Genomic DNA, 16,753 nt, shown 5'->3' with positions numbered 1-16,753 from the left:
GGCATACCTGTTTACTTTGGTTGGAAGGAGTTGTCATAATTATCGACTAAAATGTTATCCTCCTTCTCATCTCATACCTATGCTAACCCAAAAAAAATACCCCCCGCACCCAAGAAAAGCAAAGGCAAGTCAAGTGATGGTGATGAGTTGGTGTCCCTTGTTGGTCCAAGCTTCAAAAATAAAAATTCAAAGACATTCAAAGAAGCACAAGCAATCATTGTGCTTGGTTCGGTTTGTACATAATATTCTTTGGGATAGATACGTTAACAAAAACATATTACTTGGTTTAATAAATATTTTTCAAGGATCTTGAGGCATTTAACAAATATCCTTAGGGTTATGAAAGTTCAAAATAACTGTCAAATATTTGTTGACTCTATTAATGCCAAAGACAGTCAACTTGTATGGCTTTCCATGGTCTTTTATGATAAATATTTCCTTTATTATGATTCACTTACTTTTTATTGAATAACATTTTTATTAGCATTATTTTATGGGCTTGGGCATTTGAAGTCATTCCTTATTTGAGATAACAAGTGAACTACTAGGAAGAAGCTTTACTTCAAGAATCCTGAGATGGTTGTCGGCCAAACTTGATAAAAATGAAAAATTTATTGATCACTTTAAACCCCCCAAGAAAGCAGTAAGTCTATTTCTAATTAAATTTTTATTTTAATTAATAATTTTTTAAAATCATTTAATCATCATTATAAATATGTATGATTTATTTCATATTGTTCATTCGTGGCTTATTCCAACCAATGAAGAGTTGAAGATGCTTTTTTTCTTATGTTACAATCTGTGCAAACTCTATCGGATCTTAAGGTCATTGATAGAATTGAAAAGAAATTGTTTGGAGCAACAGACATCACAAGAAAAACAACAATTTTGGAGGGTGGGTTTGTTGTTGTTGATGGTGTTAGTGGTGATGAAGTTGGTGGTGGTGGTAGTGGTGTTGTTATTGGGGCTAATGATACTTCTCTTGTATTTTTTGAAACTACAAACCATTATGATTATGATCATACTGGTTTTATAGAATTTGCCCCTCTTAGCGAATGTTCTGCATATCAATGTCAAGACTACAAGGAAAATTTGATAGAGTGATTAATATTATTAATGCATTAACTACTTCTGTAAATAAATTGACATCTAAGAGGGGTGCATTCCACCAAAGAGGATTTCATATCCATACACTTCATCAAAGATTATGGTAGCTAAGAGGAGAAGGAAAGAAATTTTCAAGGCATCATCAAGCATCGAAAAAAGCGAAATTGCAACTCCTCTATCTTTGTCTTGCACTTTTGATCAATGTAAAAGGGTAACTGGAGAGTAGCACGAGCTGAAGAAGGTGAATAAATATCATCTATTCCATCAAGCAAGCAAACTACATATTTGTTTCAACAGATGACACGTCTTCTGAAAATTATCAAAAACCTATATACATTTATTGCAATAGTTGACTAGCATGTTGCAATAGTAAATCAAGCATGTTTTCTTCATGTTTTAATTTGTACCAATGGATGAGCCATCTATTGCAACAGATGGGGAATCTGTTGCGACAAATTATATCAAGACTTTCTACTGTTTTAGTTTGTCTAAATAGATTAGTCAAATATTACAACAGATGGGCCATCTGTTGGAAATTATCATACTGGTGTTCTTCCTGCTTTAATTTATCCCAACAGATGATTCATCTATTGCAATAGGTAGGTAATCTATTGGTACAATTTAAAATAGGAGGAAGACTTATTTGATTTGATAAAATAAATTAGTTGTCCTTTTTCATTTTTTTGTATCTCTGTGATTATCATTGACAATTCTGGCTTTCTAGGTGGATGTCACAGTAAAAGCTACTGCTGAATAGCATAATATCACAGTTGATAATCCATCAACTTCTTTCGAAGACAACGATCCACGATGATCAAACCCGAATTTCATAGCATCGAATGAAGAACTTGTCCATATTGAGTAGATCTTTACTCTATGAGTCCGTCAAAGTAATAACCGCTCCTTAGAAATTGTTGGAACCAAAACTTACATTGTTGATTTATTTATTGAGATCTGTACCCATAACAATTTTTTTATATTTCATTTATTTGTTGATTTATTTCATGCAATTTTGCTTTATTTGTTTTATTTTGTCTAAGTTATCCTTAGATTTGAACTTCTCAATTGAAATAGAATACTAGATTCGAATATTGCAATAGATAATATATTTTTTGCAACAAACGACATATCTGTTGGAAATTATCAAACAAATTTAGACATATATTGCAATATGTAGGTCATCTGTTTGAAATTATCAAACAGGTCTTCCCACTGTTGCAACATAGACTTAGATATAAATATCTACATAATGTAACAGATGACCAACCTATTGCAATAGATAAACTATCTGTCAGAAAAGATAGACCATCTGTTAGAATAATTAGACAAATCTTTCGCATTATAAAAAATTTTATTTTCATCAAATATAAAAAATTATCATGAAATAAAAATTGTCATGGTGTTTGTGTTTCTATATCTTCATTTTTATACATAGGCTCCAAGCATTTAATTGGTACCCCACATAAAAAAGTTCTTGGCTCGGCTATTTTTGTGCAAATCAACAAACATTCAATGTGTGCAAGTGAGTACGACCCGCATGCGACATTGATGTTATTTTTTGGAAGGATCATGTCCTTGTTCCAACCTTCAAATTCTTATCTTTCACTCAACACTTTGACTGGCAAATGATCCATCAGTTTACTCTGCCTCAACAAGTTGGGAAACAACTCCAATAGTGGCTACTTGTGGGTGAAAAAAATGGCCTCATCGAAGACAGGTAATATGCAGTCATAAACCATATCTTTCCCTCTTAGAGTAGTATCTCAAGAGCCAGAAAATGTTTGACCTCCATGTTCATGACTGCAAGAATCCTCTTTGCTTTGGTTCAGTCCTTGTTGTGTGGATATGGCCTTTCCCTCTAACATATTTAATCATATCTTCATCCCATTTAAACACATAAACTAACAAATCAAATCTTGGGCCATCGAAAGTTGACTCTTTCACAATGAACTTATCGTAACTATTCTTTAAATTATTGTAGAATTTGAGGTCCATTATCCTATCGGTAGCATCATAAGCATCTGAGTATACTAATTGCTTTCCCCTCATGAGGCAGAGAATTTCATCAACATACTGTGTTATAGGAAGACAATTTTTAAATAGGTTAGTAATTTAAAAAAAAAGAAAAACAAAGTGGAAAGATGCAACGGATAGACCATATGTTATATAGGGTTCTTTGAATATGTTAATAGATTATCCATCTAATGTAACTTATGCAATACATAGGTAATCTGTTGCAACATAACCACCGCCAATTATACCAGAATACCCAACTATTGCAACAGATAACATATTTGTTGCGTAACTTCTTATACATAGATCATATTAGAAGGATAGGTTAGGAAAAGTAAACTTACTGTGTCCACGCACCACAGACCCATATCTGTCATCTTCTTGAAGTCTTGGGGGGGAAAGGTATTCATGGTGTAGGATTTTGTGCGTTGTCTGAAATTTATGGTCCTTCTCAGAATAGTTTTTTGTTTGGCATCAAGTTCTGTGTATATTTCCACCTTCTTCAACGGTCCCTAAACCTCAATAGCTTTTGGAAGAGGAGGATTTGAAATTATTTTGGTTTTATAATAGATAATATATGCCTAATTGCTCTCTTTTTCTTCCTAACCTCTACTGTAGAAGTGTAGGGCTCACTCACCTTCTTGGATGGTATAACACCCCTCTTGGATTTCAATTCCTCTATAGCTTCAGTGATAGCATCTATTTTCTCAAAGAGTTTATCCTATTTGTACTTGCACTTCTTGTATTTGTAATAAGAACATGAAGGTGAAGAGGAGTGAGAGGGACCACCGTATGGGAGAGAGGGACCGGTGTAAGGAGGAGGGGAACCAGTGTAAAGGGTGATTTGATAAATCTTTATTTTTTCTTGAGCATCAACATGCTCATAATCACGACTAGCAGCAGCATCAATATGGCTGCAACCAAAAATACCCCCAGAAGGGGCACTCGGATCTGTTGCAACACGTTAGTCATGAAGAGCCTCAAAATTAGGCTCTTGCTTAACTACTCTTCTTATAAATGTTTCTCCATCCAATTCCTTCTTTATTAACTCCACTGTTGTGTCTTCTATTGTATCAATAAAACCTAGAGTAATAAGAAAATCCATCCCCAACTATTGTTCAGTGGGTATGAATAGATATACAACATAAAAGAGAGGGTAGATATATTTAAATCAAATAATAATTTAAAGTCAGTTGGGCAATGTGTCAACACAGACAACTTATGCAACAGATGATCTTAATGGTGCAATAGATGAATCATTGTGACAACATATTAACCATCTGTTGCATCAGATTACCTATCTGTTACATAAGTTAAAATGGATGGGTAATCTGTTAAAGTTATGTTCAGAGAACCAAAGCAACAGATGTGTATTACCAATTGTTACACCGGAAGGGGAATCTATAAGATAAATTGCTATAGATTACTAATATATTGCAATAAATGAATCAACTGTTTCAATATCTTCCTTTGAGTCAAATTATTTTACTCGAAAGAAGACTTACTGCATCCAGAGGGTTTAATAGATCAACCTCCATAATTCTCGTATTGCTCTTTGTAGCCAACCACCTAAGGATCCTTGGATAAGAAACCTCACCCGAGTAATCCTTGACCTACTTTCGGAAGGGAGGAATGGCTTCAAATGCCCAAGCCTAAAAAATGTAAACAGAAAGCAAACCCAAAAAAAAAGTCAAAATAATTATTCAATATAAGCTAATGCAAGAGTATACAAATAGTGATTATATTTACCTTAAAAGCCCAAGGAAAGCCATACAAAGTTATCATCCTTGGGGATAGCTTTGTCAGTAAATATTTGACAGTCAACTTGTAGTTGTCATATCCCCAAGGATAATTGTTGAATTTCTCAGGATCCTCGGCAAGCTCCAACAATTCATCTTCTATGACTTTGTCGGCGTTTCTTGCCTAAATAATGGAATAGGCAAACCAAACTAAGCATAATTGCTCCTTGTACTTCTTTGGTATGGCCTTATCCTTGAGATCTTATAAAAACTTCGTGGATCCTTAAGCTATTGCTTGTTCTCAAGAAACCAAGAATAATTCAATGAGATTGGGTATTTAAGTCAAATCCTCCCAAAAGAAAGCTATACTAAAGAAATAAGCTAACAAAGCTCTACAAACACTTTGCAAACATGTCATGGCAACAAGTAAACCAAAACTTTTTAATAAGAACATATTTATAAAGCAAGGATGCAAGTTCGTATCGAATGAACTTTCTAAATCACAAATCATCTTAAGAAAAGACACAAAATGATCAAAGATTGTCTCAATCCTCACAATTCAACTTACTTCACTCATTTACCCAAACCAAGAGTAAAACTTCACCCTCTACCCAAAAGTACCGATGTCACTCACATGCATGAGTTTGATCCACACACAAAAGACATTTCAATTCTTAAAGGAGCTCAAATGAAGAAATAATTCACACTCACTCTGATAAAGAAATTCAAGTACATCGAATAGAACCATAGGCTTGCCCTTTGTGTTTTTCGCCACTAATGTAGACATACTTAGTTTGGAATCACCAAAGTCTTGAAGGTAAAGATGAAGGTTTAAGGTGTGGGAATAAATATATATGGATCAAGTGACTAAAAGACCTCTTTTGATGCAATCTCTCAATCCTTTCTACCCCCAAAATTTTCAAACTACCCACCTTATTCTTCTTCAAATCATTTCCCATGTTTTCCAAACTTTTTGTTTAACATTTACAAACAATTCAAAGCCATAATTTTCTTTCTTCACTTCTTTGACTTTTTCAAGAGATTTTCTACCTATAAGCCCTTTCTAGCCCCTCACTCATCTAATTTTTCTTTCCTTTTTTCCTGAAGTTCTATGGGCTAGGCTATTCAACTTTATCATGAAGCACATCTCTTGTCTTTTAAGCACATGCATTGACAACTTTACATATACCTTTCTTATATTTTCTTTGATCGTCTTCTCCTAAATACACAACCCCACCCCCCAAACTTAGGCTTTTGCTATAATCCATTATTTAGAATCATGCAACGCATCAAAGGAGGTTAACTGGCAAAAGAGAGATTTTCAAAAGGGTGTAGGTGTTTTAGCATGGTTATTATTATAACAAGAAAGAAAGAAGGGCAAAAAGGCTCAAATGGGCTAACTAGGGAACAATGTTAAGGTGGGAATTTGGCTATGTGATGGGTCAAAAAGGGCCTCGGGTCATCCTCCAAACCAAGCTTGCCTAGAATTTTGCTTTGAATACATTCGAGGCAAGTTCTAGACTACACATATGCACAAGAATTATTCAAAAATCTCCCTACACATGGCATCGTACTCATAAGGCAAAAAGTTAGTCTCCCAACCAATTTGAACAATTTGTGCTTCATAAGTTACTCTGAGTCAAAGACTCATCTTTGTAAAGAGAAAGCCAAAATTTGAGTTTAATGATCTCATTCAAAAGAAAGCTCCAAAAACATCCTTGATCTTTTTTCAAAAAGAAAACTATATTTTTGATTTTTTTTTTTCATCAAAATCATTCCATTTCTTACCAATGATATTTTGAAAGTATTTTAAACTTTTGCTTCTTCCTAGTTAACCAAAATGACTAGATACTTCACCTGAGGATGTCGCCTCGCCATCCATCAAGGGGTGGACTATCACTCGGTTCGACAAAGAAACTAAAATAAAATAAAAATAAAAATACAAGATCAAAAGAAAGGGAAAATAAAACTTTGCTCCTTAAGAAAGAACTGAGTTTCGAAGAAAACCCTTGGAGTTTATTAGACACGTATATACAAAAGGCAACATTAGCAATGCACACAATCGGATACCCATTTAAATTAAGCGCATTACACAAATTCAACAACAAAACGATAATATTTGACATCATTATCAAAATGCCTGACAAGGGCTCATCAAAGCAATATCAATAATAACAATAAAAAAAAATAAAAACAAAAAAAGACCTACAAGGGCTAAAGTAAATAAACATGACAAAATGTAGTGTCTATACACAAACATCAAAGTTATGATATAGAGTATGTCCATACAATCTTTCCAACCAAATGTCAGAAAGTGAAACAATAGGTTCCAATCATCAAACGAATCATAAAAATTCCCTACCCCCTACTAAAGATATTGCATGGTCCCCAATGCGAAATTAAAAGAGAGTAGAGGAGGGTAAAGACTCTTTGTGGTGCACTAGGCGCTAGGATCCCTGTTGGTAAATGATCGCACTATCTCAATAGGAACCTCATCAGACTGGGCTCCTCTTATCGAGTCTGCTATGAAGGGTGACTCTCATTATGTCAAGTTCTAAAATAAGCCCCAAATGTCCATGCATTCTTCCCATCCCTAGATAATTACAAGGCGATCTGAACCTGTCGGGCCTCAGGTAGCCCCTCTATAAGATCAACCTCGGCCTCATCGTCAATGTTCTTATGACCCTCTCCAAACAAATCATTAAATGAAAGCACTGGGCCAGAAGTCTCCGATGGAAAAGCAATCTACGCCTCATCAAAACTGAATAAGGGTTGTCCCAAGTAAAACTCCTCCTATAAACTATCAATGTCTGCCCTCATAGATGCCACCCCCTCACAATCGCTCCTTGCTTAAAGCATGGCTACTCTCTGCTCTAACTTTGCTATGTGGGCATGAAAATGTGCTATAGCAGCCTGAATAAATTGAGGAATATCTGCCACCAATCGGGTAAGAGTAGTATTATTTGCCAAAGTCATGGAAGCAACCTTGGCAAATGTTACCATAGAAGACCGTGCTGATTATGTAGGCTGAGGTAGTGGTGCGGTGCTTGATGATGGAGGAGTATCAATGGAATCATAATGAGTCTCAGCATCAAGTGTAGAATTCAGAGGGATCTCCATTCCCTCTTAGCTCGACAACCCTTCCGCACCCGAATCTACCAAAACCAAAGCTTTCCTCTCTATGCTCGTAGGGTATTCCTCATCCTTACAATGTGTGATGTCAATGGCTATGGTGCATATAACCCATTTATCAATCTTAGAGAGTAGAAGGACTTTGAACTTAAGGCAAATCATAGACATGAGTGCCGAAAAGGGCAATAAAGTACCCGATTGCTCTGACCTTAACTTCATCATCTCCGCTATCAACTCATTCAGATTGATCGCAATTTTATCCATGATACATCAATCGTAATATCTTTTTCATTTCATAAGGAGAGTAGATGATTATCCATAAATCCAAGCAAATGTTTGGCTTAAATCAAAAGATCTCTCATCTTGATATAACCTTCACCAGTAGCCCATGGAGAAAGGCCCTTAGCAATCACTCTATCAAGCCATGGAAAACTTTGACGTCCGCCAAATATTATCTTCTTTCACTTCATTGTGGAATCTAAGTAACAAACAAAATAGAGCTTATTGATTTTTAAGGTCGTGCAAAAGACTTCCACTCCTCGAACTAATACACTCTCGAGACACGGTTGTTTGAAAACTGGCATTTTATATTTTTGCTCACTGTGCCAAACAACGTAGGAAGCATAGAATTCCTGAATAATTTTTGGGAAGTAGCATAGTGGGTGAGTGGAAGGCATCATATCCGTGAAGAGTTCCCATACCCGTTCTTTAATCTCGGTGATGATTTTTGGGAAATGGATATCAACTCCCTTCATGCTAAAGACCTTCTCGGGATTGAAGCCCCGAGTAGTTACCTAATCATCATATAAATCCTTCACACCATCCATACTAAACCAAATTTGATCCGCTTCCTTTCTTACCTCCCGTGTACGATCAATGGTAGCTTGGACTTCCGAGACTTTCGGACTATCTTTGGAGATCGATTCTTTTCCCCTTGCAGAAGTAGCTTTTCCTTTGCCTTTATCCGGGGCATTACCCTTTCTAGCTTCTTGTGGCAAGTTCTTCCTTGGAGACATACCTATGAGAAAGAAACAAAATAAAACCAAAACAAAAGAGAAAAGGTAAAACATATTTTTGGAATTTTGTATGTTAATTAAAGATAAGAAAAGAAAATGTTTGTTTGATAGATGCAAGGTAACTTCATCATTAGAGGCCATGGGATTCATTCATTACAAAACTTAATCATTTGTGCTCTAAATTGTCTCACATTCTTCACATTTCAGAAAACTAGTTCATAGGACATCCAAAACCTCCAATGGAAATAAGAATGACCATTACCCTTAAGAATGATGTCATCCAATCTATCATATGGCAAGATAAGCATTCATGTCTCCCGATTAGGTATAATGACCAACAAGAACCATGGGTGCCATATTTCTCATCAAACTGCCTCAACCAATGACCAGTGAATATTTCATTTTTAGGATCAATTGGACTCAAAATGATGAATAGAAAATGACCACATTTTTCCCTAAGGAGAATCACATTGACTATTACAATCATACAAGACATTTCTCTCTTATTTTCATTTCAACAAACACATGGTGGGCATGCTAACTAGTAACTTGGAGAAAGAGAATAGAAGCGCAAGAGAACATGCTCATCTCACCAAATCATCTCCAAACACATTCAAGATGCTCATATTATCATAGTTGAGCCACCTACCACACAAAACAAGCAAGAAAGTTTTAATGGACATTTTGCCAAACACATGGTGCACTAGCTTTATTTAAGAAAGTATCATGAATCAAACTAGTGAAACAAGGCACCAATGACAACATAATTATTCCAAAAAGTATTAATCATCCCAATAAGCTCACAAAAATCAACTTTAAATGACCAATTATCATGAGGTATAAAGCATTATGTCTATTTTGTAAGAGAGTTTAAAAGTGAAAACAAGAGAGAGCGTACCTTTAACTTGCTTAAAGAGAGAAAAATGAACCATAAGTCCAAAAGAATTGTCTTAATTCTAATTTTTGTTAAAGAAAGAGAGAATGTTAAAGTTGAGAGAAAAGAACAGTTGGAAGGGAATTGTGATGAAAAATTTTAAGTGTTGACTGCTATTTGGCTCATTTTTATGTGTTTAAAGAGATTTTGGGTTGGCCGAGTCAGGTCATCCCAACAAGATCCGACCCTTTATGAAGTGTCAACATTTTTTAACCCAACCTGTATCCCATCTACTTTGTACCTATGGTTGGACTGCCTAAGCAGTTCCAGCGCAGATTGGGATAGTTTGTAGCAGCTTTACTTGCATTCAAGGTGCGATGGACCTGTGCCTAGATTGTTTAAGAAGTTCCAGCATAATTCGGGACAAATTACATGGTAAAAACTGTTGGTGTTTCATCCCACATACGTTTGGCCTATGCCTAGACTGCTTGAGCAAGTCCAGTGCACGTAAAGGCAGTAACCTTCAGTGTTTTTGCTTTAATCTTTGGCCAGCTGCATTCCAAGTGCTTAGCACCTGTGGCTAGCCTACTTAAGCAAGTCTAGAGTAGGTTACCAACAGCCTAGTACACAGTTTTTTTGCACAAAATTATTGGTTCGGATCTTAGTTTTGAGCCTCTGATCTAACCTTCTCGCATCCCAATTTTATGAAATTACCTGTAACAACTAAAACTAAACTAAATTGTGAATAAAAAACATTAGAAAATATTAAGAAAAATTCCTTGGGTTGCCTCCCAAGAAGCACCTTAGTTAAAGTCGTGGCACAACATCATTTACTCATTATTTTGGATCTTTGAAGCAAAACGACTCAACCTTAGTCACTCCGGGTCCACCCACATAATAGTGTCTAATTGTTGACCATTCACCACAAATTTATTCTTTCGTGATCTTAAAACTTAATAGCTCCACTAGGATAAACATTTGAGATCATGAATGGGCCCGACCACTTCTATCTAAGCTTCCCCGCAAAGAGTTTCAATCTTGAATTAAAGAGAAAGACATCATCACCTACATGAAACTCTCGCTTTAAGATTTTGGCATCATGCCACCTCTTTATCTTCTCTTTGTACAATATGGAGCTCTCATATGCTTTGAGTCAAAAACACTTCTAACTCATGAAGTTGATTCACCCTTGATTTTGAAGCGTCCTCCCAATCCATATTCAACTTCCTCAAAGCCCATAAATCCTTATGTTCCAACTCAACGGGTAAGTGACAAGCCTTCCCAAACACCAATTGGTAGGGGGACATACCAATAAAAGTTTTATAGGCCATTCTATATACCCAAAGAGCATCATCGAGTTGTCTTGCCCCATTCATACAGTAAACATTCACGATTTTCTCAAGGAGAGACTTGATTTCACGATTTGAAACTTCAACTTGGACACTAGTTTGGGGATGATAAGGAGTAGCAACTTAATGCTTCACCCCATACTTTTCAAGAAAGGCTCCGAAGACCCGATTACAAAAATGAGAACCACCACCACTAATAATTTCCCTTGGAGTCCCTAACCTTGTAAAGATGTACTTTTTCAAGAAAAAAATAACACTCTTGCCTTCGTTGTTCAGTAAAGCAATGTCTTCCACCCACTTTGAGACATAATCGATGGCTACCAAGATATATTTATTACCATATGAGATCACAAAGGGACCCATGAATTCGATCCCTTACACATCAAATAGTTCAACCTCGATATTAGGCTTAAGAGGTATCTCATGCCTTCTCGAAAGACCACCTTGCATTTGACATTGAAGGCATAATTTGACCAACTCATAAGAATCTCTATGAAGGGTAGGCCAATAGTATCCACTTTGAAGAACCTTAGCAGCCGTTTGGATCCTACCATAATTACCACCGAATGGAAAGGAGTGACAAGCCTCAATAATATCTCTTAATTCCATTTTCATGACACACCGACGGATCATACCATCCGCACACTCCATAAACAATGGATCATCCCAAAAATACTTTTCACATCAAAGAGGAACTGTTTTTTTTATAATGATTAAGCTACTGGGAAGCACACCGCTCATAATATATTTAACATAATCTACATACTAAGGTGTAATGCTCCCCGAAAGTGACATAACTAGCTTATCGGGGAAGGTGTCATCAATATTAACCTCACCCAACTTCTCATGATTGGATTCAAGGAGGGAAAGGTAGTATGCTACTTGATTTTAACACCCCTTTTGATCGTTTATTTGAAATCAAACTCTTACAAGAGCAATATCCACCTAATCAATCGAGGTTTTGCCTTCTTCTTCGCCATGAGATATCTAAGAGCGGCATGGTCCATGTGCACAACCACTTTTGTGCCAACAAATATGCCCAAAACTTTTTGAAAGTATACACCACCGCTAACAACTCTTGTTCCATAATTGTATAATTACGTTGAGTATTATTCAACGTCTTTCTTGCATAGTAAATTGGGTGGAACAACTTCTCTTTTCTTTCACCCAAAACCTCACGTAGAGCAACACCACATGTATCATACATTAATTCAAAGGGAAATGACCAACCTGGAGCTACTATGATAGGAGATGACATAAGGAGTTCCTTGAGACAATTGAAAACCTTTACACAATCACCATCAAATTCAAATTTTGCCACCTTTTCAAGGAGCTTTCACAAAGGATGAGCGATCTTCGAAAAATCCTTAATGAAATGCTGATAGAACTCGACATGACCAATAAAACTTCTAACGCCTTTTACGAAGATCGGTGGGGGTAACTTAGCAATTACCTCAACTTTTGCTTGATCTTCTTGGATGCCCTTTCCCAAAATTTTATGGGCTAGAACAATGCCTTCCTTGACCATGAAATGACATTTTCCCAAATTCAAAATAAGATTAGTCTCCACACATCATTCAAGGACTTTACGTAAGTAAGAAAGGTAAGAACTAAATGAATCCCTAAGCGCGGAGAAGTCATCCATGAAAACCTCTATTGTATCCTCTACCATATCGGCAAAATTAGACAACAAGCATCATAGGGAAAAGTGAAGGTGGTCTTTTATTGGTCTTCCAGGGTGATGCAAATTTGATTATACCCTGAATAACCATTAAGTAAGCAATACCAACCTCGACCAGATAGTCTATCCAATATTTGATCCATAAATGGCATAGAAAAGTGGTTTTTCTCGGTCCACGAGTTCAATTTAAGATAATCCATACACACTCTCCAACCCTTGACCAGATGCATAGGTACAAGATTATTATTCTCATTTGGGACCACCGTCATGCCGAACTTCTTGGGAACACATTAGTCCGGACTCATCCACATGCTATTGGAAATTCGGTACACAACTCTCACATCAAGCTACTTAATGATTTCTTTCTTGACCACCTCTTGCATCGGTTGATTTAGTCTCCTATGGTGTTCCACACTAGGAACATGGTCAATACTTAGCTTGATTTTATGAGAGCAAATTCTGGGAGCAATGCCTATAATATCTATTATAGTCCACCCAATAGCACGAATGAACTTTTTCACAATTGATTTCAAGGTATCCACTTGCAAGGTTCAAGATCACCCGCAATAATTATTTTTAATGTATTATCTTTACCTAAGAAGACATATTAGAGGTGGGATGGTAACGGCTTAAGTTTGAATTGAGTCAGTTCAATAATGGATAGCTGGACGGGTGGATTCTCGTGATTTTTCAAATCAAGATCCAATTTTTCCAGATTCATGGTATAAAATCCAAGACCTGTCAATGAAGCAACCACTTCATCATACTATTCAATTACTTTACTTCCAAAGTTCCACAATACACCCACCAAGGGTTCATTCACAAGATCCATTTCAATGGTGTTAGCTACCTCATCATCAACCATATTAATCACCAAAATAACATGCAAGTCCATAGGTTGCTTCATAGACTCACACACGTTGAAGGATACTTCTTTATTATTCACTAGAAATTTTATCTCCCCACATTTCATATCCACTAAGGCCCTTTCGATAGCTAAGAATGGTCTAGCAAGAATGATTTGGACCTCATGATCAATCTCACAATCAAGAATAACAAAGTTGGCCAGAAAGATAAACCAATCAACTTTCACCAAAACATCATACAACACACCCACGGGCTTTTTGATTGAATAGTCGGCCATTAGAAGCCTCATAGTGGTAGACTTAGGAGTACCCAAGCCTAACTTTTGAAACACGGCAAATGGCATCAAATTAATACTTGCCCCAAGATCACACAATGTTTATCAAAATTTGTAGACCCCGATAGTGCAAGGAAATAAATATACCCAAGTCTTCTTTCTTCACCACCATTGTGCTAGACATTATAGAACTACAATTATGGGTTACCTCAATTATTTCAAAACCCATGACTCTCTTCTTTATAACTAAGTCCTTAATAAATTTAGCATACCCAAGAATTTCTTATAAGGATTTTAGGAAAGGAATATTCACCGATAAATTGCTAAACTTTGCAAGAAACTTCTTGAATTTGGTATCATCATCCTTTTTCTTGAGCCTTTGTAGGAATGAGGGGGAATTTTGATTTATGGAAATGGAACAATTGGAGTTTTATCTGCTTTTGGAATATCATCATCAACCACCTTCAGAGTTTTCTTACTTAAAACATTTTCTTCAACTACTATCGGCCATTCAACACCTGTCTCATTAGGCTTTGGATCATTATTAATTGGCTCTTTTAGTCGCTTTCTCTTTACATTGGCTTGTTCTTTATTTGCCTTTACATTGGGGTATTCACCAAGATCAACAACATCTTTACCAAGATCCCGACCACTCCTAATGACAATAGCCATGATGTGCGCATCATTTTTAGAATTGATAACCGTGTTAATAGGCAATCCACCCTTTGGTCTTGCATTAAGTTGTGCCAGGATTTGGCCCAATTGAGTTTCAAGTTGCTTGATAGAGTCTGAGTGAGATGTCACTATTTGATTGAGTTGTAAGAAGTTACCTTTCATTTCTCTCACCATCTTGTCGGTCCCCTTAACACCTAGTAAAATACGAGCAACGAATCTTCATTTTTTAGCTTATCCGGGTCAATAGAACTTGACTCTTTACCCTTTGCCCCATCATGCGGAGGTACATACTAATCATAATCTCTCTCTTTATCTCTCTAATACTGATCTATATCATAATCTCTATCACTCCAATCTCTATTATGATCTCTTTCCTTCCACCTTGATTCCCACCTTGCCTTTGATAGGTAGAGCGGGAACCCCCCGATTGATTCGATAAGAATTGAATTTCTTCATCAAGGGACTCTATTTCCTCATCATCATAAGGTTTAGAACTCTTAGAATAAATAGTGTTAGCCTTCTTAGAAGGATCTCCCATCACATGCTTGGTGAGAAGATCAAGTTGCATCATCACTTTAGCTATATTTGTATCTTTTTCTTTATCTTTTTTCTTTTGCTCTTGGCTTACAAAAGATATGGAGGGATCCCCCACGGCCACCTCAGTATCTCTTGTGTCAAACCCTCTACTTTTCATGGTCACATGATCTAATAAAGTTTATTCAACACCATATGATAGCCTGGCAAGAAAACCCCCGGCCTCATTATTGGCTACCGTCTTGTTTAATTGATCCAATGCCCTATAGAAAATTTGAAGGAGCATTTTATATGAAACCTCATGATTTGGGCATTGCATTAACTTGTTCTTGAATCATTGTCAGGCCTCATATAATGGTTTACCATTAAGTTGGCAAAAGTTGATAATTTCATCCCTTAGTTGCAACATTTGAGAAAGAGGAATTATCTTTCCAAGAATACCTCCGTGAGCCCAACCCATGAAGTGATAGACCCCACAGGCAAAGACCGCAACCATAAGACTATTTCTCCCATTAAAAAGAATGGAAAAAAATGTAACCGGATTGACTCTTGAGATATGTGGGGAATGTCAAATGGAGAACACACCTCAATAAAATTTGTCAAGTATAGATTAGCATCCTCATATGCTTGACCTCCAAATAAACCTTTCATTTGAAGCAAGTAAATCATCACACTAGTAATGTGAAATACTACATTTCCTTCCACCGGTGGAATACGAATAGCGCTAGCTTGGCCTACATCACTGAGGTGATCCTCGTTCTCAAGATACCCATCAATCGTCCCGGTATTACTACCGTGCTGACTCATAGTATCGTGTATACTATTATGTACACCTGAGAAAGAACAAAAATACCAAACAATGTAAAATAAAACATTACGACTAACCCAAAGTAACTAAAAACACTACAAAAGTGAAAACTATGTTTCACTCCCTAGCAATAACGCCATTTCTTATAACACTTAAATTACACTCTTGAATGGGTGTAAGCGATCGTTGTCAATACAATAACTCAACTTAGGTTGGGGTTGAATCCACAAGGAGTGAAAGCATGGAATCCAAAACTTAAGAGTGTTGATAGCTTAATAAAAGGTGACCCGTAATATGAATAAAACAAACATAAATGTAAAATGGGGGAATTAGTTTGAATGTATTTATAGTGATAATTACTTCAATTTTAGAGAACTATCTTGACATTAAAAAATGTTAAGAGTGATTTCAATTGAGAATAGGTTTTGGGGTTATGCAATTCTAGGAGTGGCTTCATCCATGGGTACTTGACAATTATCCAAATTTTAGCTAAAAGTCAAAGGTAGGCTAGATGTCAATGTATTAGTGTCGATCTTCCAATTATAACACTAAATTTCACAAATGGGTTCTTTCAAACACCTCACAAGTGTGACAATTTTCCATATCTATTTCCTCAATTAACATCCTTATGTCTAAGAGATGTCATTAAATGAAAGGAATCAAGTTATTGGTTGCATTTATTCC

This window comes from Capsicum annuum, chromosome 10 (assembly GCF_002878395.1).
Source record: "Capsicum annuum cultivar UCD-10X-F1 chromosome 10, UCD10Xv1.1, whole genome shotgun sequence".
Lineage (NCBI taxonomy): Eukaryota > Viridiplantae > Streptophyta > Magnoliopsida > Solanales > Solanaceae > Capsicum > Capsicum annuum.
This window is presented reverse-complemented; position numbering follows the sequence as displayed.